This window comes from Arachis hypogaea, chromosome 15 (genome assembly GCF_003086295.3).
Source record: "Arachis hypogaea cultivar Tifrunner chromosome 15, arahy.Tifrunner.gnm2.J5K5, whole genome shotgun sequence".
Classification (NCBI taxonomy): domain Eukaryota; kingdom Viridiplantae; phylum Streptophyta; class Magnoliopsida; order Fabales; family Fabaceae; genus Arachis; species Arachis hypogaea.
In genome coordinates this window covers 102,679,318-102,703,860 of record NC_092050.1, presented here as the reverse complement: position 1 = coordinate 102,703,860, position 24,543 = coordinate 102,679,318, and the positions used below count along the sequence as shown (strand labels likewise).

Here is a 24,543-nt window from a genome sequence, read left to right as displayed (position 1 = left end):
GTTAAACGCCCAGAATGGTACCCATTCTGGTGTTTAACACCCAAAATGGTACCTTTACTGGCGTTTTCTTGCCAGCAAGCTCCTTTTCTCTGCTTTTTGTACTGAATCCTTCAATTTTGATGCCTAGCCTTTGATGAAAATGTATATCAAACCTCTACAAGTATTAATTAAAATAAATAACTTGCTAATGGCTGGGTTGCCTCCAAGCAAGCGCTTCTTTATTGTCTTTAGCTGGACTCTTACTGAGCTTCATTCAAGCCTCAGTTTTGAGCCTTCTTGCTCAAAATTGCTTTCAAGATAATGTTTGATTCTCTGTCCATTAACAATGAACTTTTTGTCAGAATCAATATCTTGAAGCTCAACATATCCATATGGTGACACTCCTGTAATCACATATGGTCCCCTCCACCGGGATTTTAATTTCCCAGGGAATAGTTTGAGCCTAGAGTTGAATAGTAGGACTTTTTGTCCTGGCTCAAAGACTCTGGATGACAATTTCTTGTCATGCCACTTTTTTGCTTTTTCCTTATAAATTTTTGCATTTTCAAAAGCATTGAGTCTGAACTTCTCTAGCTCATTTAGCTGGAGCAATCTTTTCTCACCAGCTAACTTAGCATCCATGTTTAGGAATCTGGTTGCCCAGTAGGCTTTATGTTCCAGTTCCACGGGCAGATGGCAAGCCTTGCCATACACAAGCTGGTATGGAGAGGTTCCTATAGGAGTCTTGAATGCTGTTCTGTATGCCCACAGAGCATCATCCAAGCTCTTTGCCCAATCCTTTCTACGGGCAATTACAGTCCGTTCCAGGATTCTCTTTAGTTCTCTATTAGAGACTTCAGCCTGCCTATTTGTCTGTGGATGATATGGAGTAGCTACTTTGTGGCTAATTCCATATCTGACCATAGCAGAGTCAAGCTGTTTATTGCAGAAATGGGTACCCCCATCACTGATTAGTACTCTGGGAACACCAAATCTGCTGAAAATATGTTTCTAGAGGAACTTCAGCACAGTCTTGGTATCATTAGTGGGTGTGGCAATTGCCTCTACCCATTTAGATACATAGTTTACTGCCACTAGAATATAAGTGTTTGAGTATGATGGTGGGAAAGGACCCATGAAGTCAATATCCCATACATCAAACAACTCAATCTCTAAGATCCCTTGTCGAGGCTTGGCATAACCATGAGGCAAGTTACCAGCTCTTTGGCAACTGTCACAGTTACGCATGAACTCTTGGGCATCTCTATAGAGAGTAGGCCAATAGAATCCACATTGGAGGACTTTAGTGGCTGTTCGCTCACTTCCGAAATGCCCTCCATACTGTGATCCATGGTAATGCCACATGATCCTTTGTGCCTCTTCTCTAGGGACGCATCTGCGGATCATTCCGTCAGCGCATCTCTTAAAGAGATATGGTTCATCCCATAAGTAGTACTTTACATCAGAAATTAGTTTTTTCTTTTGTATCCTGCTGTACTCCTGGGGTATGAACCTCACAGCTTTATAATTTGCAATGTCTGCAAACCATGGTACCTCCTGAATGGCAAAAAGTTGCTCATCCGGAAAGGTCTCAGAGATCTTAGTGGAAGGGAGAGACGCCCCAGCCACTGGTTCTAACCGGGATAGGTGATCAGTACCTGGTTCTCTGTCCCTTTTTTGTCTCTTATTTCTATATCAAACTCTTGCAGCAGCAACACCCATCTTATGAGCCGGGGTTTTGAATCCTGCTTTGTGAGTAGATATTTAAGAGCAGCATGGTCAGTGTACACAATCACTTTTGATCCTACTAAATAGGATCTAAACTTGTCGATGGCATAAACCACTGCAAGCAGCTCTTTTTCTGTGGTTGTGTAATTCTTCTGTGCGTCATTTAGAACACGACTGGCATAGTAAATGACGTGCAGAAGCTTGTTATGCCTTTGTCCCAACACTGCACCAATGGCATGGTCACTGGCATCACATATTAATTCGAATGGTAATGTCCAGTCAGGTGCAGAGATGACTGGTGTTGTGACCAGCTTGGCTTTCAGGGTTTTAAACGCCTGCAGACACTCTGTGTCAAACACAAATGGCGTGTCAGCAGCTAGCAGGTTGCTCAGAGGTTTTGCAATTTTTGAAAAGTCCTTTATGAACCTCCTATAGAATCCTGCATGCCCCAGAAAGCTTCTGATTGCCTTTATATTGGCAGGTGGCGGTAATTTTTCAATTACCTCTACCTTGGCTTGATCTACCTCTATTCCCTTGCTTGAAATTTTGTGCCCAAGGACAATTCCTTCAGTCACCATAAAGTGACATTTTTCCCAGTTTAAGACCAGGTTAGTTTCTTGGCACTGGTGCACGAAATTGTGATCTCCAGGCTCGAACAAATCCTGGTAATGGCTCCAAAGCTTGGTGCTCTGATCTTAATTCATAATTGTCACAACTTCGATACAACTAACCAGCAAGTGCACTGGGTCGTCCAAGTAATACCTTACGTGAGTAAGGGTCGAATCCCACGGAGATTGTTGGTATGAAGCAAGCTATGGTCACCTTGTAAATCTCAGTCAGGCAGATATAAAGTGATAATGGTGTTTTCGAATATTATATAATAAAATAGGGATAGAGATACTTATGTAAATCATTGGTAGGAATTTCAGATAAGCGAATGGAGATGCTTTTCGTTCCTCTGGACCTCTGCTTTCCTGCTATCTTCATCCAATCAGTCTCACTCCTTTCCATGGCTGGCTTTATGTGATACATCACCACTGTCAATGGCTACTTTCGGTCATCTTTCGGGAAAATGATCCAATGCCCTGTCACGGCACGGCTAATCGTCTGGAGGCATCACCCTTGTCAATGGCTTCATCTTATCCTCTCAGTGAATAATATGCTCATGCACCCTGTCACGGCACGGCTATTCATCTGTCGGTTCTCGATCATGCTGGAATAGGATTTACTATCCTTTTGCGTCTGTCACTAACGCCCTGCAATCGTGAGTTAGGAGCTCGTCACAGTCATTCAATCATTGAATCCTACTCGGAATACCACAGACAAGGTTTAGACCTTCCGGATTCTCTTGAATGCCGCCATCATTCTAGCTTACGCCACGAAGATTCTGGTTAGGAGATCTAAGAGATACTCATTCTAGCTTAATTCATGTAGAACAGAAGTGTTTGTCAGGCACGCGTTCATAAGGGAGAAGGATAATGAGCGTCACACATAATCATCACCTTCATCACGTTCTTGGGTGCGAATGGATATCTTAGAAGAGAAATAAGAAGAATTGAATAGAAAACAGTAGTACTTTGCATTAATCTTTGAGGAACAGCAGAGCTCCACACCTTAATCTATGGAGTGTAGAAACTCTACCGTTTGAAAATACATAAGTGAAGGTCCAGGCATGGCCGAGATGGCCAGCCCCTCTGATCTAAGAACCAGGCATCCAAAGATGTCAAATACAATAGTAAAAGGTCCTATTTATAATAAACTAGCTACTAGGGTTTACATGAGTAAGTAATTGATGTACAAATCCACTTCCGGGGCCCACTTGGTGTGTGCTTGGGCTTGGGCTTGAGTGTTACACGTGCAGAGGCCATTTGTGGAGTTGAACGCCAGTTTCTGTGCCAGTTTGGGCGTTCAACTCTGGTTTTGGATCCTTTTCTGGCGCTGGACGCCAGAATTGGGCAGAAGGCTGGTGTTGAACGCCAGTTTACGTCGTCTATTCTTGGCCAAAGTATGGACTATTATATATTGCCGGAAAGCCCTGGATGTCTACTTTCCAACGCAATTGGAAGCGCGCCATTTCAAGGTCTGTAGCTCCAGAAAATCTACTTTGAGTGCAGGGAGGTCAGAATCCAACAGCATCAGCAGTCCTTTTTCAACCTCTGAATCTGATTTCTGCTCAAGTCCCTCAATTTCAGCTAGAAAATACCTGAAATCACAGAAAAACACACAAACTCATAGTAAAGTCCAGAAATATGAATTTAACACAAAATCTATTAAAAACATCCCTAAAAGTAACTAGATTCTACTAAAAACATACTAAAAACAATGTCAAAAAGCGTATAAATTATCCGCTCATCACAACACCAAACTTAAATTGTTGCTTGTCCCCAAGCAACTGAAAATCAAAATAGGAAAAAAAGAATAGAATATACTATAAATTCCAAACTATCAATGAAACAGAGCTTCAATCATATGAGCGGGACTTATAGCTTTTTGCCTCTTGAATAGTTTTGGCATCTCACTTTATCCATTGAAGTTTAGAATGATTGGCATCTATAGGAACTTCAGATTTCGAATAGTGTTATTGACTCTCCTAGTTCAGTATGATGATTTTTGAACACAGCTTCTTTATGAGTCTTGGCCGTGGCCCTAAGCATTTTGTTTTCCAGTATTACCACCGGATACATAAATGCCACAGACACATAATTGGGTGAACCTTTTCAGATTGTGACTCAGCTTTGCTAAAGTCCCCAATTAGAGGTGTCCAGGGTTCTTAAGCACACTCTTTTTTTGCTTTGGACCTTGACTTTAACCGCTCAGTCTCAAGTTTTCACTTGACACCTACACGCCACAAGCACATGGTTAGGGACAGCTTGGTTTAGCCGCTTAGACCAGGATTTTATTCCTTTAGGCCCTCCTATCCACTGATGCTCAAAGCCTTGGGATCCTTTTTATTTGCCCTTGCCTTTTGGTTTTAAGGGTTATTGGCTTTTTGCTCTTGCCTCTTGGTTTTAAGAGCTTTTGGCTTTTTCTGCTTGCTTTTTCTTTTTCTTTCTATTTTTTTTTCGCCTATATTTTTTTTTTCTGCAAGCTTTGTTCTTTGCTGCTTTTTCTTGCTTCAAGAATCATTTTTATGATTTTTCAGATTATCAAATAACGTGTCTCCTAGTCATCATTCTTTCAAGAGCCAACATATTTAACATTCTTAAACAACAACTTCAAAAGACATATGCACTGTTCAAGCATACATTCAGAAAACAAGAAGCATTATCACCACATTAATATAATTAAACTAAGTTCAAGGATAAATTCAAAACTCATGTACTTCTTGTTCTTTTAAAACAGTTTTTATTTAAGAGAGGTGATAGATTCATAGGACATTCATAACTTTAAGACAAAGTTACTAACTACTAATGATCATGTAATGAAGACACAAACACAGATAAGCACATAACATAGAAAACGAAAAACAGAAGAAATAAGAACAAGGAATGAATCCACCTTAGTGATGTCCTTGAGCTCTTCTATGTCTCTTTCTTGTCTTAGCTGCTCCTCCTTCATTGCTTTTAGATCTTCTTTGATTTCATGAAGGATGATGGAGTGCTCTTGATGTTCCACCCTTAGTTGCTTCCAATAATTGTGTGGAAGAAAATGTATCCCCTGAGGTATCTCAGGGATCTCTTGATTTGCAGTCAAATGTTCTACCACTGAGCTATAGACCCTTGATGGAAGCTTTTGTCTTCCCTTTCCTCTTTCTAGAGGTTTCTCTGGCCTTAGGTGCCATCAATGGTTATGGAAAAAAACAAAAAAGCTATGCTTTTTACCACACCAAACTTAGAATGTTGCTCGCCCTCGAGCAAAAGAAGAAAGAATAGAAGAAGAAGAAGATATGGAGGAGATGGAGGGAGATGTGTATTCGGCCATATGGGTGGGATTGGGTGGGAAAGAGATGTTGAATTTTGAAGGAAAGTGGGTGTTTGGATGTGAGTGGTAAAGAGTTAATAGGGAAGAGTGTTTATTGGGAATAGATGATTGAGAAGAGAGAAGAGAGTGAGTGGAGGTAGGTGGGGATCCTGTGGGGTCCACAGATCCTGAGGTGATCCTGTGAGGTCCATAGATCTTGAGGTGTCAAGGCATTTACATCCCTGCACCAATTTAGGCATGCAAAATGCCCTTGCACACAACTCTGGGCGTTCAGCGCCAGGTTGGTGCCCATTTTGGGCGTTCAACGCCCCTTTGCTGCCATTTCTGGCGTTGAACGCCAGAACCATGCTTGTTCTGGGCGTTCAGCGCCAGGATGCTCCCATTCTGGGCGTTCAGCGCCAGAACTATGCTCTGTTCTGGCGTTTGAACGCCAGACAGATGCTCCTCCAGGGTGTGATTTTTCTTCTGCTGTTTTTGATTCCGTTTTTGATTTTTTTGTTTATTTTGTGACTCCACATGATCATGAACCTAAGAAAACATGAAAAACAATAAAAATAAGAATTAGATAAACATTGGGTTACCTCCCAACAAGCGCTTCTTTAATGTCAATAGCTTGACAGTGGGCTCTCATGGAGCCTCACAGATGTGCAGAGCTTTGTTGAGACTCTCCAACACCAAACTTAGAGTTTGGATATGGGAGTTCAACACCAAACTTAGAGTTTGGTTGTGGCCTCCCAACACCAAACTTAGAGTTTGACTGTGGGGGCTCTGGTTGACTCTGCTTGGAGAGAAGCTTTTCCTGCTTCCTCTCCATGGTTGCAGAGGGAGGTCCTTGAGTTTTGAATACAAGGGAGTTCTCATTCCATTGAAAGACTATTTCACCTCTGTCAACATCAATCACAGCTCTTGCTGTGGCCAGGAAAGGTCTTCCTAGGATGATGGATTCATCCTCTTCCTTTCCAGTATCCAGGACTATGAAATCAGTAGGTATGTAAAGGCCCTCAACCTTTACTAATACATCTTCTACTTGTCCATAAGCCTGTCTTCTTGAGCTGTCTGCCATCTCTAGTGAGATTTTAGCAGCTTGCACCCCATAGATTCCCAGTTTCTCTATTACAGAGAGGGGCATGAGGTTTATACCTGAACCAAGGTCACACAGAGCCTTAAAGATCATGGTGCCTATGGTACAAGGTATTATGAACTTTCCAGGATCCTGTCTCTTCTGAGGCAATGTCAGTTGATCCAGATCACTTAGTTCATTGATGAACAAGGGAGGTTCAACTTCCCAAGCATCCATGCCAAACAATTTGGCATTCAGCTTCATGATTGCACCAAGAAACTTGGCAGTTTGCTCTTCAGTGACATCCTCATTCTCTTCAGAAGAGGAATACTCATCAGAGCTCATGAAGGGCATAAGGAGGTTCAATGGAATCTCTATGGTCTCTAGATGAGCCTCAGAGTCCTTTGGTTCCTCAGAGGGAAGCTCCTTATTGATCACTGGACGTCCCTGGAGGTCTTCCTCCTTGGGATTCACGTCCTCTCCTCTCCTCAGAGGTTCGGCCATGGCGCTTATGTCAATGGCCTTGCACTCTCCTTTTGGGTTCTCTTCTGTATTGCTTGGGAGAGTACTAGGAGGGATTTCAGTGATCCTTTTACTCAGCTGGCCCACTTGTGCTTCCAAATTTCTAATGGAAGACCTTGTTTCATTCATGAAACTTACAGTGGCTTTAGATAGATCAGAGACTAGATTTGCTAAATTGGAAGCATTTTGGTCAGAGTTCTCTGTCTGTTGCTGAGTTGATGATGGAAAAGGCTTGCTATTGCTAAACCTGTTTCTTCCACCATTATTAAAGCCTTGTTGAGGCTTCTGATCCTTCCATGAGAAATTTGGATGATTTCTCCATGTTGAGTTATAGGTGTTTCCATAAGGTTCACCTAAATAATTTACCTCTGCTATTGCAGGGTTCTCAGGATCATAGGCTTCCTCTTTAGAAGATGCCTCTTGAGTACTGTTGGATGCAGCTTGCATTCCATGCAGACTCTGAGAGATCATATTGACTTGCTGAGTCAATATTTTGTTCTGTGCCAATATGGCATTCAGAGTATCAACCTCAAGAACTCCCTTCTTCATAGGCGTCCCATTGATTACAGGATTCCTTTCAGAAGTGTACATGAACTGGTTATTAGCAACCATGTCAATGAGTTCTTGAGCTTCTGCAGGCGTTTTCTTTAGGTGAATGGATCCACCTACAGAAGTGTCCAGTGACATCTTTGATAGCTCAGATAAACCATCATAGAATATATCCAGGATGGTCCATTCTGAAAGCATGTCAGAAGGACACTTTTTGGTCAACTGTTTGTATCTTTCCCAAGCTTCATAGAGAGATTCACCTTCTTTCTGTCTGAAGGTTTGAACATCAGCTCTAAGCTTGCTCAGCTTTTGAGGAGGAAAGTACTTGGCTAAGAAAGCCGTGACCAGCTTATCCCAAGAGTTCAGGCTGTCTTTAGGTTGAGAATCCAACCATAATCTAGCTCTGTCTCTTACAGCAAAAGGGAAAAGCATGAGCCTGTAGACTTCAGGATCTATTCCATTAGTCTTAACAGTATCACATATCTGCAAGAATTCAGTTAAGAACTGAAAAGGATCTTCAGATGGAAGTCCATGAAACTTGCAGTTCTGCTGCATCAGAGAAACTAATTGAGGTTTCAGCTCAAAGTTGTTTGCTCCAATGGCAGGAATGGAGATGCTTCTTCCATGTAAATTGGAATTAGGTGCAGTAAAGTCACCAAGCATCCTCCTTGCATTATTATTATTTTCGGCTGCCATCTCCTCTTCCTGTTCGAAAATTTCTGAAAGGTTTTCTCTGGATTGTTGTATTTTAGCTTCTCTTTAATTTTCTCTTCAGAATCCTTTCAGGTTCTGGATCTGCTTCCACAAGAATGTTCTTATCCTTGCTCCTGCTCATAATACAAGGAAGAATGGACAGAAAAATAATAATAATAATAATAGAGATCCTTTATACCACAGTATAGGGATCCCTTATGTGAGTAGAAGAAAAGAGGAAGAAATTTGAACACAGATAGAAGAGGGGGTTCGAATTTGGTGATGATGTGAGGAAGAGATGTTAGTTAATGAATGAATAAATAGAATAGGATGAGAGAGAAGGAGGGAATTTTCGAAAATCATTTTTGAAAAGGGGTTAGTGATTTTTGAAAATGGTTTTTGAAAAATTAGTTAGTATTTTTCGAAAATTTTTTTTTGAAATAAAAAATAAAAATAATTAGTTAATTAAAAAGAAATTTTTGAAAAAGGGGAGGATATTTTCGAAAATTGAGAGGGAGAGTTAGTTAGGTGGTTTTGAAAAAGTTAAGAAACAAACAAAAAGTTAGTTAGTTAGTTGAAACAAATTTTGAAAACCAATTTTGAAAAGATAAGTAGTTAGGAGGTTAGAATAGATATTTTGAAAAGATATTTTTGAAAAAGATAAGATAAGAAGATATTTTTGAAAAGATATGATTGAAGTTAGTTTTGAAAAAGATTTGATTTTTAAAATCACAATTAATGACTTGATTCATAAGAAATCACAAGATATGATTCTAGAACTTAAAGTTTGAATCTTTCTTAACAAGTAAGTAACAAACTTGGAATTTTTGAATCAAAACATTAATTGCTATTGTTATTTTCGAAAATTAGTTATAAAAATAAGAAAAAGATTTTTGGAAAATATTTTTGGAATTTTCGAAAATAACTAAAAATTTTGAAAAAGGTTTGATTTTTGAAAAAGATTTTGAAAAAGATAAGATTTTCAAATTGAAAATTTGATTTGACTCATGAGAAACAATTTGAATTTAAAAAATTTTTTGAAAAAGTCAACTCAATTTTCGAATTTGATGAGAGAAAAAAGGAAAGATATTTTTTGATTTTTGAAATTTTTATGAAAAACATGAAAATTATGCAATGCATGAAATTTTTAGATCAAAACAATGAATGCATGCAATAATGCTATGAATGTCAAGATGAACACCAAGAACATTATGAATATCATGATGAACATCAAGAACACATTTTTGAAAAATTTTTAATGCAAAGAAAACATGCAAGACACCAAACTTAGAATTCTTTAATGCTTACGCACTAAGAATTCAAGAATGCATATGAAAAATAACATACAACACAAAACAAAAAATCATCAAGATCAAACAAGAAGACTTACCAAGAACAACTTGAAGATCATGAAGAACACTATGAATGCATGATATTTTCGAAAAATGCAAGATGCATATGCAAGTGACACCAAACTTATAATGTGACTCATGACTCAAACAAGAAACATAAAATATTTTTGATTTTTATGATTTTCTAATTTTTTTGGATTTTCGAAAATTAATTGAAAAAGAAAATAAGGATTCCAAAATTTTTAATATGAATTCCAGGAATCTTGCATTCTTAGTCTAAAGCTTCAGTCCAGGAATTAGACATGGCTCACTAGCCAGCCAAGCTTTCAAAGAAAGCTCCAATCCAAAACACTAGACATGGCCAATGGCCAGCCAAGCTTCAGCATGTAACACCAGAGTATATTGCTCTTGATAACAAATTGCTGCTCATCATTTACCAAGCATGTAACTTGCCTCTGATGGTTTGGAAGCCTCAGTCCAAAAGAATTTAGACATGGCTTTACAGCCAGCCAGGCTTCACATGCTTCATGAAACACTAGAATTCATTCTTAAAAATTTTGAATAAATTTTTGAAAACATTTTTATTTTTTTTTTTCGAAAACAGATGATAAAATTTTGAAAATATTTTTGAAAAATTTTTTGAAAAGAAAAAGAAAAAGAAAATTACCTAATCTGAGCAACAAGATGAGCCGTCAGTTGTCCAAACTCAAACAATCCCCGGCAACGGCGCCAAAAACTTGGTGCTGTTGCCGGATCAAAAGGGAATCTGGCACTGATGTTACCGGACCAAAAGCTTGCAGAAGACTCAAACAATCCCCGGCAACGGCGCCAAAAACTTGGTGCACGAAATTGTGATCTCCAGGCTCGAACAAATCCTGGTAATGGCTCCAAAGCTTGGTACTCTGATCTTAATTCATAGTTGTCACAACTTCGATACAACTAACCAGCAAGTGCACTGGGTCGTCCAAGTAATACCTTACGTGAGTAAGGGTCGAATCCCACGGAGATTGTTGGTATGAAGCAAGCTATGGTCACCTTGTAAATCTCAGTCAGGCAGATATAAAGTGATAATGGTGTTTTCGAATATTATATAATAAAATAGGGATAGAGATACTTATGTAAATCATTGGTAGGAATTTCAGATAAGTGAATGGAGATGCTTTTCGTTCCTCTGGACCTCTGCTTTCCTGCTATCTTCATCCAATCAGTCTCACTCCTTTCCATGGCTGGCTTTATGTGATACATCACCACTGTCAATGGCTACTTTCGGTCATCTCTCGGGAAAATGATCCAATGCCCTGTCACGGCACGGCTAATCGTCTGGAGGCATCACCCTTGTCAATGGCTTCATCTTATCCTCTCAGTGAATAATATGCTCATGCACCCTGTCACGGCACGGCTATTCATCTGTCGGTTCTCGATCATGCTGGAATAGGATTTACTATCCTTTTGCGTCTGTCACTAACGCCCTGCAATCGTGAGTTAGGAGCTCGTCACAGTCATTCAATCATTGAATCCTACTCGGAATACCACAGACAAGGTTTAGACCTTCCGGATTCTCTTGAATGCCGCCATCATTCTAGCTTACGCCACGAAGATTCTGGTTAGGAGATCTAAGAGATACTCATTCTAGCTTAATTCATGTAGAACAGAAGTGTTTGTCAGGCACGCGTTTATAAGGGAGAAGGATAATGAGCGTCACACATAATCATCACCTTCATCACGTTCTTGGGTGCGAATGGATATCTTAGAAGAGAAATAAGAAGAATTGAATAGAAAACAGTAGTACTTTGCATTAATCTTTGAGGAACAGCAGAGCTCCACACCTTAATCTATGGAGTGTAGAAACTCTACCGTTTGAAAATACATAAGTGAAGGTCCAGGCATGGCCGAGATGGCCAGCCCCTCTGATCTAAGAACCAGGCGTCCAAAGATGTCAAATACAATAGTAAAAGGTCCTATTTATAATAAACTAGCTACTAGGGTTTACATGAGTAAGTAATTGATGTACAAATCCACTTCCGGGGCCCACTTGGTGTGTGCTTGGGCTTGGGCTTGAGTGTTACACGTGCAGAGGCCATTTGTGGAGTTGAACGCCAGTTTCTGTGCCAGTTTGGGCGTTCAACTCTGGTTTTGGATCCTTTTCTGGCGCTGGACGCCAGAATTGGGCAGAAGGCTGGTGTTGAACGCCAGTTTACGTCGTCTATTCTTGGCCAAAGTATGGACTATTATATATTGCCGGAAAGCCCTGGATGTCTACTTTCCAACGCAATTGGAAGCGCGCCATTTCAAGGTCTGTAGCTCCAGAAAATCTACTTTGAGTGCAGGGAGGTCAGAATCCAACAGCATCAGCAGTCCTTTTTCAACCTCTGAATCTGATTTCTGCTCAAGTCCCTCAATTTCAGCTAGAAAATACCTGAAATCACAGAAAAACACACAAACTCATAGTAAAGTCCAGAAATATGAATTTAACACAAAATCTATTAAAAACATCCCTAAAAGTAACTAGATTCTACTAAAAACATACTAAAAACAATGTCAAAAAGCGTATAAATTATCCGCTCATCACAACACCAAACTTAAATTGTTGCTTGTCCCCAAGCAACTGAAAATCAAAATAGGAAAAAAAGAATAGAATATACTATAAATTCCAAACTATCAATGAAACAGAGCTTCAATCATATGAGCGGGACTTATAGCTTTTTGCCTCTTGAATAGTTTTGGCATCTCACTTTATCCATTGAAGTTTAGAATGATTGGCATCTATAGGAACTTCAGATTTCGAATAGTGTTATTGACTCTCCTAGTTCAGTATGATGATTTTTGAACACAGCTTCTTTATGAGTCTTGGCCGTGGCCCTAAGCATTTTGTTTTCCAGTATTACCACCGGATACATAAATGCCACAGACACATAATTGGGTGAACCTTTTCAGATTGTGACTCAGCTTTGCTAAAGTCCCCAATTAGAGGTGTCCAGGGTTCTTAAGCACACTCTTTTTTTGCTTTGGACCTTGACTTTAACCGCTCAGTCTCAAGTTTTCACTTGACACCTACACGCCACAAGCACATGGTTAGGGACAGCTTGGTTTAGCCGCTTAGACCAGGATTTTATTCCTTTAGGCCCTCCTATCCACTGATGCTCAAAGCCTTGGGATCCTTTTTATTTGCCCTTGCCTTTTGGTTTTAAGGGTTATTGGCTTTTTGCTCTTGCCTCTTGGTTTTAAGAGCTTTTGGCTTTTTCTGCTTGCTTTTTCTTTTTCTTTCTATTTTTTTTCGCCTATATTTTTTTTTTCTGCAAGCTTTGTTCTTTGCTGCTTTTTCTTGCTTCAAGAATCATTTTTATGATTTTTCAGATTATCAAATAACGTGTCTCCTAGTCATCATTCTTTCAAGAGCCAACATATTTAACATTCTTAAACAACAACTTCAAAAGACATATGCACTGTTCAAGCATACATTCAGAAAACAAGAAGCATTATCACCACATTAATATAATTAAACTAAGTTCAAGGATAAATTCAAAACTCATGTACTTCTTGTTCTTTTAAAACAGTTTTTATTTAAGAGAGGTGATAGATTCATAGGACATTCATAACTTTAAGACAAAGTTACTAACTACTAATGATCATGTAATGAAGACACAAACACAGATAAGCACATAACATAGAAAACGAAAAACAGAAGAAATAAGAACAAGGAATGAATCCACCTTAGTGATGTCCTTGAGCTCTTCTATGTCTCTTTCTTGTCTTAGCTGCTCCTCCTTCATTGCTTTTAGATCTTCTTTGATTTCATGAAGGATGATGGAGTGCTCTTGATGTTCCACCCTTAGTTGCTTCCAATAATTGTGTGGAAGAAAATGTATCCCCTGAGGTATCTCAGGGATCTCTTGATTTGCAGTCAAATGTTCTACCACTGAGCTATAGACCCTTGATGGAAGCTTTTGTCTTCCCTTTCCTCTTTCTAGAGGTTTCTCTGGCCTTAGGTGCCATCAATGGTTATGGAAAAAAACAAAAAAGCTATGCTTTTTACCACACCAAACTTAGAATGTTGCTCGCCCTCGAGCAAAAGAAGAAAGAATAGAAGAAGAAGAAGATATGGAGGAGATGGAGGGAGATGTGTATTCGGCCATATGGGTGGGATTGGGTGGGAAAGAGATGTTGAATTTTGAAGGAAAGTGGGTGTTTGGATGTGAGTGGTAAAGAGTTAATAGGGAAGAGTGTTTATTGGGAATAGATGATTGAGAAGAGAGAAGAGAGTGAGTGGAGGTAGGTGGGGATCCTGTGGGGTCCACAGATCCTGAGGTGATCCTGTGAGGTCCATAGATCTTGAGGTGTCAAGGCATTTACATCCCTGCACCAATTTAGGCATGCAAAATGCCCTTGCACACAACTCTGGGCGTTCAGCGCCAGGTTGGTGCCCATTTTGGGCGTTCAACGCCCCTTTGCTGCCATTTCTGGCGTTGAACGCCAGAACCATGCTTGTTCTGGGCGTTCAGCGCCAGGATGCTCCCATTCTGGGCGTTCAGCGCCAGAACTATGCTCTGTTCTGGCGTTTGAACGCCAGACAGATGCTCCTCCAGGGTGTGATTTTTCTTCTGCTGTTTTTGATTCCGTTTTTGATTTTTTTTGTTTATTTTGTGACTCCACATGATCATGAACCTAAGAAAACATGAAAAACAATAAAAATAAGAATTAGATAAACATTGGGTTGCCTCCCAACAAGCGCTTCTTTAATGTCAATAGCTTGACAGTGGGCTCTCATGGAGCCTCACAGATGTGCAGAGCTTTGTTGAGACTCTCCAACACCAAACTTAGAGTTTGACTGTGGGGGCTCTGGTTGACTCTGCTTGGAGAGAAGCTTTTCCTGCTTCCTCTCCATGGTTGCAGAGGGAGGTCCTTGAGTTTTGAATACAAGGGAGTTCATCTGTCGGTTATTCATTTGTCGGTTCTCGATCATGCTGGAATAGGATTTACTATCCTTTTGCGTCTGTCACTAACGCCCTGCAATCGCGAGTTAGGAGCTCGTCACAGTCATTCAATCATTGAATCCTACTCGGAATACCACAGACAAGGTTTAGACCTTCCGGATTCTCTTGAATGCCGCTATCATTCTAGCTTACGCCATGAAGATTCTGGTTAGGAGATCTAAGAGATACTCATTCTAGCTTAATTCATGTAGAACAGAAGTGTTTGTCAGGCACGCGTTCATAAGGGAGAAGGATAATGAGCGTCACACATAATCATCACCTTCATCACGTTCTTGGGTGCGAATGGATATCTTAGAAGAGAAATAAGAAGAATTGAATAGAAAACAGTAGTACTTTGCATTAATCTTTGAGGAACAGCAGAGCTCCACACCTTAATCTATGGAGTGTAGAAACTCTACCGTTTGAAAATACATAAGTGAAGGTCCAGGCATGGCCGAGATGGCCAGCCCCTCTGATCTAAGAACCAGGCGTCCAAAGATGTCAAATACAATAGTAAAAGGTCCTATTTATAATAAACTAGCTACTAGGGTTTACATGAGTAAGTAATTGATGTACAAATCCACTTCCGGGGCCCACTTGGTGTGTGCTTGGGCTTGGGCTTGAGTGTTACACGTGCAGAGGCCATTTGTGGAGTTGAACGCTAGTTTCTGTGCCAGTTTGGGCGTTCAACTCTGGTTTTGGATCCTTTTCTGGCGCTGGACGCCAGAATTGGGCAGAAGGCTGGCGTTGAACGCCAGTTTACGTCGTCTATTCTTGGCCAAAGTATGGACTATTATATATTTCTGGAAAGCCCTGGATGTCTACTTTCCAACGCAATTGGAAGCGCGCCATTTCGAGTTCTGTAGCTCCAGAAAATCCACTTTGAGTGCAGGGAGGTCAGAATCCAACAGCATCAGCAGTCCTTTTTCAACCTCTGAATCTGATTTATGCTCAAGTCCCTCAATTTCAGCCAGAAAATACCTGAAATCACAGAAAAACACACAAACTCATAGTAAAGTCCAGAAATGTGAATTTAACACAAAATCTATTAAAAACATCCCTAAAAGTAACTAGATTCTACTAAAAACATACTAAAAACAATGTCAAAAAGCGTATAAATTATCCGCTCATCAGGCACCTTTTCAGGATAAGTGCTAGATGATCAAGACAGGAGCTGAATGAGTCTCCAAATACTGCGAAGTCATCCATGAAGACTTCCAAGAATTTCTCTACTATATCAGAGAAAATAGAGAGCATGCACCTCTGAAAGGTTGCAGGTGCATTGCAGAGACCAAAAGGCATTCTTCTGTAAGTAAATACTCCAGATGGACATGTGAATGCTGTTTTCTCTTGGTCTTGAGGATCCACTGCAATTTGGTTGTAGCCTGAATAGCCATCCAAAAAGCAGTAGTATTCATGACCTGCTAGTCTTTCTAGCATTTGGTCTATGAATGGTAAAGGAAAATGATCCTTTCTGGTGGCTGTATTGAGCCTTCTGTAATCAATACACATACGCCACCCTGTAACTGTTCTTGTGGGAACCAGTTCATTCTTTTCATTATGAACCACTGTCATGCCTTCCTTCTTGGGAACAACTTGGACAGGGCTCACCCAAGGGCTATCAGAAATAGGATAAATAATCCCAGCCTCTAGCAACTTAGTGACCTCTTTCTGCACCACTTCCTTCATGGCTGGATTTAGCCGCCTCTGTGGTTGAACCACTGGCTTAGCATCATCGTCCAATAGGATCTTGTGCATACATCTTGCTGGGCTAATGCCCTTAAGATCACTTATGGACCACCCAAGAGCTGTCTTGTGTGTCTTTAGCACTTGAATTAGTGCTTTCTCTTCCTGTGGATTTAAAGCAGAGCTTATAATCATTGGAAAAGTATCATCTTCTCCCAAAAATACATATTTCAGGGATGGTGGTAGTGGTTTGAGCTCAGGTTTAGGAGGTTTCTCCTCTTCCTGAGGGATTTTTAGAGGTACTTTTATTTACTCTGATTCCTCCAGATCAGGCTGAACATCTTTAAAGATGTCTTCTAGCTCTGATTCAAGACTCGCAGTCATATTGATCTCTTCCACTAAAGAGTCAATAATATCAGTGCTCATGCAGTCATTTGATGTGTCTAGATGCTGCATAGCTTTGACAGCATTTAACTTAAACTCATCCTCATTGACTCTCAGGGTCACTTCCCCTTTTTGTACATCAATAAGAGTTCGTCCAGTTGCTAGGAAAGGTCTTCCTAGAATGAGAGTTGTACTCTTGTGCTCCTCCATTTCCAGCACTACAAAGTTAGTGGGAAAGGCAAATGGTCCAACCTTGACAATCATGTCTTCAATGATGCCTGATGGATATTTAATGGAGCCATCAGCAAGTTGAAGACATATCCGGGTTAGTTTGACTTCTTCAGTCAACCCAAGCTTTCTGATAGTGGATGCAGGTATTAGATTGATACTTGCTCCAAGGTCACATAGGGCTGTCTTGGTACAGACACCCTCTAATATGCATGGTATCATAAAGCTTCCTGGATCTTAAAGCTTCTCTGGTAAGCTTTTCAGAATGACTGCACTGCATTCTTCAGTGAGAAACACTTTTTCAGTTTCTCTCCAATCCTTCTTATGACTTAAGATCTCTTTCATGAACTTAGCATAAGAGGGTATTTGCTCAAGTGCCTCTGCAAATGGAATCCTTATTTCAAGAGTCCTGAGATAGTCTGCAAAGCGGGCAAATTATTTATCCTGTTCCGCTTGGCGGAGTTTCTGAGGATAAGGCATCTTGTCTTTATATTCTTCAACCTTAGTTGCTGCAGGTTTATTCCCTACAGAAGTGGTTGGAGAAGCCTTCTTAGAGGGGTTACTATCAGCACTTGCAGGTGTCTGATCCCTCATTGGCGTTTGAACGCCAGGATTGGGTGCTGGATGGGCATTTAACGCCAGTTTCCCACCCTTTTCTGGCGTTTGAACGCCAGAACTGGGCAAGGAATGGGCGTTTAACGCCAACTTTTCCCCCTTTTCTGGCGCTTGAACGCCAGAATTATTCCTCTCTGGGCTATTGCTGTCCTTAGAGGGATTTTAGGCAGTGGGTTGATCATCCTCTGTCATTTGTTCCTTTCTTGACTTTTTGCTTCCTTGAACTGAATTATTCAATGTTTTCCCGCTCCTTAGTTGGGCAGCTTGGCATTCTTCTGTTATTTATTTAGATAGCTGCTGTCTTGTCTGATTCAATTGTGCTTCTATATTCTTGTTAGCATTTTTAGTGTCTTGGAGCATCTCTTTGAATTCTGCTAATTGTTTTGTGATAAGGAGTAATTGCTGATTAAGTTCAACAATCTGTTCTTGAGGATTGGGATCAGTAGTTACTGCCATAGCCTCTTCTTTTATGGAGGACTCACTGTTTGAGTACAGATGTTAATTTCTAGCAACTGTATCTATGAGTTCTTGAGCCTCTTCAATTGTTTTTCTCATGTGTATAGATCCACCAGCTGAGTGGTCTAGGGACATCTGAGCTTTTTCTGTAAGCCCATAGTAGAAGATGTCTAACTGTACCCACTCTGAAAACATTTCAGAGGGGCATTTTCTTAGCATCCCTCTGTACCTCTCCCAGGCATTATAAAGGGATTCATAATCCTCTTGTTTAAAGCCTTGGATGTCCAGCCTTAGCTGTGTCATCCTTTTTGGAGGGTAAAATTGATTCAGGAATTTGTCTGATAACTGTCTCCATGTTTATATGCTTGCTGTGGGTTGGTTATTTAACCACCTCTTGGCTTGATCTTTTACAGCAAATAGAAACAATAATAATCTATAGACATCCTGATCCACTTCTTTATCACGTACTGTGCCAGTAATTTGTAAGAACTGTGCCAGAAACTCAGTAGGTTCTTCCTGTGGAAGATCGGAATACTGGCAATTTTGCTGCACCATGATAATGAGCTGAGGATTTAGCTCAAAGCTGCTTGCTTTGATGGGAGGTATACAGATGCTACTCCCATATGCAGCTGTAATGGGGTTAGCATATGACCCCAGAGTCCTTCTGGACTGTTCACTTCCACTTATGTCCATAATGGAGAAAAGGGAATTGATATGAATTATTATTATTATTTTTAAAAGTAACCGAAAATAATAAGTAAAATAAATGGAAAATAAAATAAAATTTCAAAAAAAGAAAATAAAAGAAAATTGAAAACTAAATTAATTAATCAATTAAAAAGATTTTGAAATTAGCAATTAAAGAGATATGATTGAAAATTATTTTGAAAAAGATATGATTTAGAAGATATGATTGCAAAATAAAAAAAAAGATATGATTTTTGAAAAAGATTTGAAAAGATCAATTTTTGAAATTAGAATATTGACTTGACTAAAAAAAAGATATGATTTTGAAAATCTTTGACTAAATTAATTCAAAATTTCAAAAATTATGAGTAAAATAAGGAAAAGATATTTTTTTTTGATTTTTGAATTTTAATGAGGAAAGAGAAAAACAACAAAATGACTCTAAACTTAGAAATTTTAAATCAAAACAATGAAAACAAACAAGAAAATTTTGAATGTCAAGATGAACACCAAGAACACTTTGAATATCAAGATGAACACCAAGAACAAATTTTTGAAAAAAAAATTTAAGTAAATAAAAGCACAAGGGACACTAACTTAAAATTTTTAGAAAATCAAACACAAATTTTTGAAAATTTTAAGGAAAAACAACAGGAAGACACTAAACTTAAAATTTTAAAAATCAAGAAAGTACTAAACACATGCAAATTTTGAAAAATAAAAGAAAGTAAAAGAATGCAATTGACACCAAACTTAAAATATGAAACTAAACACAAATAAAAGACTCTAAACCAACAAAAATAAATTAGTCCTAATCTAAGCAACAAGATAAACCGTCAGTTGTCCAAACTCGAACAATCCCCGGCAACGGTGCCAAAAACTTGGTGCACGAAATTACAATCACACTTTTGTAACTCCGCACAACTAACTAGCAAGTGCACTGGGTCGTCCAAGTAATACCTTACGTGAGTAAAGGTCGATCCCACGGAGATTGTCGGCTTGAAGCAAGCTATGGTTATCTTGTAACTCTTAGTCAGGATATCAATAATTCTCAGATTTAATTGTAAAAAGTAAAAGAACATGAAGTAAATACTCGTTATGCAGTAATGAAGAACATGTTGAGGCTTTGGAGATGCTTTGTCTTATGAATCTCTGCTTTCCTACTATCTTCTTCTTCATGCACGCAAGGCTTCTTCCATGGAAAGCTTTATGTTGGGCATCACCGTTGTCAATGGCTACTTCCCGTCCTCTCAGTGAAAATGTTCCAAATGCGCTGTCACCGCACGGCTAATCATCTGTCGGTTCTCGATCATGTCGGAATAGGATCCATTGATCCTTTTGCGTCTGTCACACGCCCCACAATCGCGAGTTTGAAGCTCGTCACAGTCATCCCTTCCCAGATCCTACTCAGAATACCACAGACAAGGTTTAGACGTTCCGGATCTCAGGAATGGCCGCCAATAATTCTAGCCTATACCACGAAGGTTCCAATATTAGATTAGAAACCCAAGAGATACACATTCAAGCTTGATTGCGTGTAGAACGGAGGTGGTTGTCAGGCACGCATTCATAGGTGAGAATGATGATGATTGTCACGGATCATCACATTCATCAGGTTGAAGTGCGAATGAATATCTTAGAATAGAAGCAAGCGTGATAGAATGGAAAACAGTAGTAATTGCATTATTTCATGAAGAACAGCAGAGCTCCTCACCCCCAACAATGGGGTTTAGAGACTCATGCCGTAGAGAATACAATAAGAAACGTGTAGAGTATCATGAGGTACAAGATGAATCACTGAAAGTAGTATTTATAGTAAACTAGTGACCTAGGGTTACAGAAAATGAGTAAGCTAGGGTGTTTATTGTAAAAATCCACTTCTAGGGCCCACTTGGTGTGTTCTTGGGCTGAGCATTGAAGCTTTTATGTGTAGAGACATTTCCTGGAGTTAAACGCCAGCTTTTATGCCAGTTTGGGCGTTTAACTCCAGCTTTTGTGCCAGTTTTGGAGTTAAACGCCAAAATTCTTGAGCTGAATTGGAACGCCTGTGTGGGCCATCAAATCTCAGGCAAAGTATGGACTATTATATATTGCTGGAAAGCCCAGGATGTCTACTTTCTAACGCAATTGAGAGCGCACCAATTGGGCTTCTGTAGCTCCAGAAAAGTCACTTTGAGTGCAGGGAGGTCAGAATCCAACAGCATCTGCAGTCATTTTTCAGCCTCTGAATCAGACTTTTGCTCAGGTCCCTCAATTTCAGCCAGAAAATACCTGAAATCACAGAAAAACACACAAAATCATAGTAAAGCCCAGAAAAGTGATTTTTATTTAAAAACTAATAAAAACATAATAAAAACTAACTAAAATGTACTAAAAACATACTAAAAACAATGCCAAAAAGCGTATAAATTATCCGTTCATCAAAGACCATTCCTGAAGACCTCAAAGTTCAAGCTGGATGCATTCTCAGGAACTTACTCTTTTGAGATAGATGGCAGAACAGTAAGTTTCAGTTTAAATAAAGCTATGAAGCATCCTCCGGAAGATCATTCTATCTTTCAATGCGACATTATTGATGAAACTGTAACTGAAGTTCACCAGGAAGAATTAGAGGAAAAGTACATGGAGCAAGGTCCAAGTGTGGGGATACTTTCTGAAAACCATGAGAAGACTTTACCATTATCACCAGCCCCGAATGATCCAGAGTCTAGCTATGAGAAGAAATTAAAGTTAAAGCCCCTTCCTCCACACCTCATGTATGCTTACCTTGAAGACAAGTAGAAGTTCCCAGTCATAATTGCAAGGGAACTCACTTTTCAACAAGAAGAAAAACTACTCAGTGTGCTGAGGAAACATAAGAAAGTAATTGGATGGAGCTTGGCGGATATAGTAGGCATCAGTCCTCAAGTTTGCGAACACAGAATATTCTTAGAAGAGGGAGCAAAGCCTGTCCGTCAGCCTCAAAGAAGATTGAATCCCACCATCTTAGAAGTTGTCAATAAGGAAGTGACCAGGCTACTTGAAGCAGATATTATCTACCCGATCTCAGATAGTGAATGGGTCAGCCCAGTACAAGTAGTGCCCAAGAAGTCTGGAGTCACAACAATAAAGAATGAGCATGGAGAGCTTCTGACAACTAGAGTGCAGAACTCATAGAGAGTTTGCATTGACTATAGGCGTCTCAATCAACCAAGCCACTTGCAAGGATCATTACCCCTTGCCAGTCATTGATCAAATGCTTGATCACCTATCAGGTAAATCTCATTATTGTTTCTTAGATGGTTATACAGGCTACTTTCAAATTCATATAGCTCCTGAAGATCAAGAAAAGACTACTTTTACATGTCCTTTTGGGACTTATGCCTATAAGAGAATGCCCTTTGGCTTATGTAATGCACCTGCTACTTTCTAAAGATGCATGATGAGTCTTTTCTCTGATCTTATTGAGAATTGTATGGAAATTTGTATGGATGATTTCAGCATATACATTTAGCCTTTGCTTGGATAGTTTATCTAGAGTGTTAGACAAATGTGTTAGTACAAACCTTGTATTAAATTTTGAAAAATGTCACTTTATGGTCAAACAAGGAATTGTACTAGGACATGTTGTATCTAATACTGGCATCTCTGTAGATCCAGCAAAGGTGGATGTTATTTCTAGTTTACCTTACCCCTCCTCCGTGAGGGAAGTCCGTTCGTTCCTTGGCCACGCAGGTTTTTACAGGAGATTTATTAAGGACTTCAGTAAGGTAGCATTACCTTTATCCAATTGCTGCAGAAGGAAATTGCGTTCGAGTTTAGTGAAAGCTGTATGCAAGCGTTTGATAAGCTGAAAACCGCCCTAACTCAAGCTCCAATTGTGAGAGGACTAGACTGGAGCCAGCCATTTGAAATCATGTGCGATGCTTCCAACCATGCAGTAGGAGCAGCGCTGGCTCATCGCGAAGGTAAGGACCCTTTTGTAATTTCTTATGCATCTAAGACTTTAGATGCTCCTCAGTCTAATTATACTACTACTGAAAAAGAGCTTCTAGCTATTGTTTTTGCTCTGGATAAATTCTGAGCCTATTTACTTGGTACTAAGGTAGTAGTGTACTCAGACCATGCAGCTCTAAAATACTTATTAGCGAAAAAGGAGTCCAAACCAAGGCTAATACGTTGGATACTGCTGTTACAAGAATTTGATTTAGAAATTAAAGATATGAGTGGTAACCAGAATTTAGTGGCAGACCACCTGAGTCACCTTGATCACATTAAGGGTGACTCCACTCCTATAAATGATAATTTTCCATTTGATAACTTACAGGCAGTATCTACAGTAGTTCCTTGGTATGCACCTGTAGCTAATTATCTAGTTAGCCACACTTTTCCTCCAAACTTTACTAAGCACCAAAGGGACAAGCTAAAAAGCGAGTCCAAATATTATATATGGGATGATCCATATTTATGGAGGTGTGGCGCTGACCAGGTAATTAGACGGTGTGTGCCTCAATTAGAATTCCAGTTTATTTTAGAGGCCTGCCATTCATCTGAGAGTGGAGGACATTTTGGCCCTCAAAGAACAGCTAGAAAAATTATAGACTGTGGATTCTGGTGGCCTACTCTTTTTAAAGATGCTGCTGAATTTTGTAAATCTTGTTCCCCATGCCAAAGGTTTGGTAATATATCCAAGAGGGATGAGATGCCTCAACAGTTTATGCTTTTCTGTGAAATTTTTGATGTTTGGGGCATTGACTTCATGGGTCTATTTCCAAATTCTAGCGGTTACTCTTATATACTGTTAGCCGTTGATTATGTTTCTAAGTGGGTGGAAGCAATTTCCACCCGCACTGATGATGCTAACACTGTTGTTTCCTTTATTAGAAACCATATTATCTATCGCTTTGGATCACCACGAGCAATCGTGACCGATCAAGGCACCCATTTTTGTAACAGGAGACTAACAGGATTACTGAAAAAACATGGGATAATTCACAAAGTAGCAACAGCTTATCATCCCCAGACCAATGGGCAAGCAGAAGTCTCTAACAGAGAGATAAAACATATTCTGAAGAAGATAGTAAAACCTCATAGGAAGGATTGGAGTGCCAGGCTACAAGATGCACTCTGGGCATATAGAACAGCATCAAGACACCCATTGGGATGAGCCCCTTCCGCTTGGTATACGGAAAGGCTTGCCACCTCCCCGTAGAGGTAGAACACAAGGCTTTCTGGGCTGTGAAGGAGTGCAACATGAATCCTACAAAAGATGGTGCTGAAAGAAAGCTGCAACTAGCAGGACTAGAGACTCTTCGCCTAGAAGCATATGACAACTCCAGGCATTACAAGGAGAAAATGAAGGCTGTCCATGACAAGTACATTAAAAGGAGAGAATTTAGACCAGGGGAGTTAGTCCTACTATATAACTCCAGACTGAGGTTCATGTCAGGTAAATTGAGATCATGATGGGAAGGACCATACAGAGTAGAAAAGGTAGAGCCATACGGAGTTTTCCACCTGCGTCATCCTATTAACTCCAAATTTCTAAAGGTCAATGGACATCGCCTAAAGCCTTACCATGGTGAGAAGATGAAGAATCAAAAGAAACTAGAGATTTTCCTCTTGGAAGATCCACCAAGAGAGGCTGAATGAGCCTAATAAGCGTCCAACTTAAGGACGTAAAAGCAAAGTGCTAGGTGGGAGACAACCCACCATGGTATGATCGTTCCGTTTC

The 24,543-nt window shown here is 39.8% G+C and overlaps 1 non-coding gene across 1 annotated transcript; it reads left to right on the top strand.

The window, feature by feature from the left end:
* Positions 1 to 7,951: 7,951 nt before the first annotated feature.
* Positions 7,952 to 8,059, top strand: LOC112753450 (small nucleolar RNA R71). Its single transcript, XR_003177838.1, has one exon. It is a non-coding gene; the product is annotated as a small nucleolar RNA R71 (small nucleolar RNA).
* Positions 8,060 to 24,543: the final 16,484 nt, after the last annotated feature.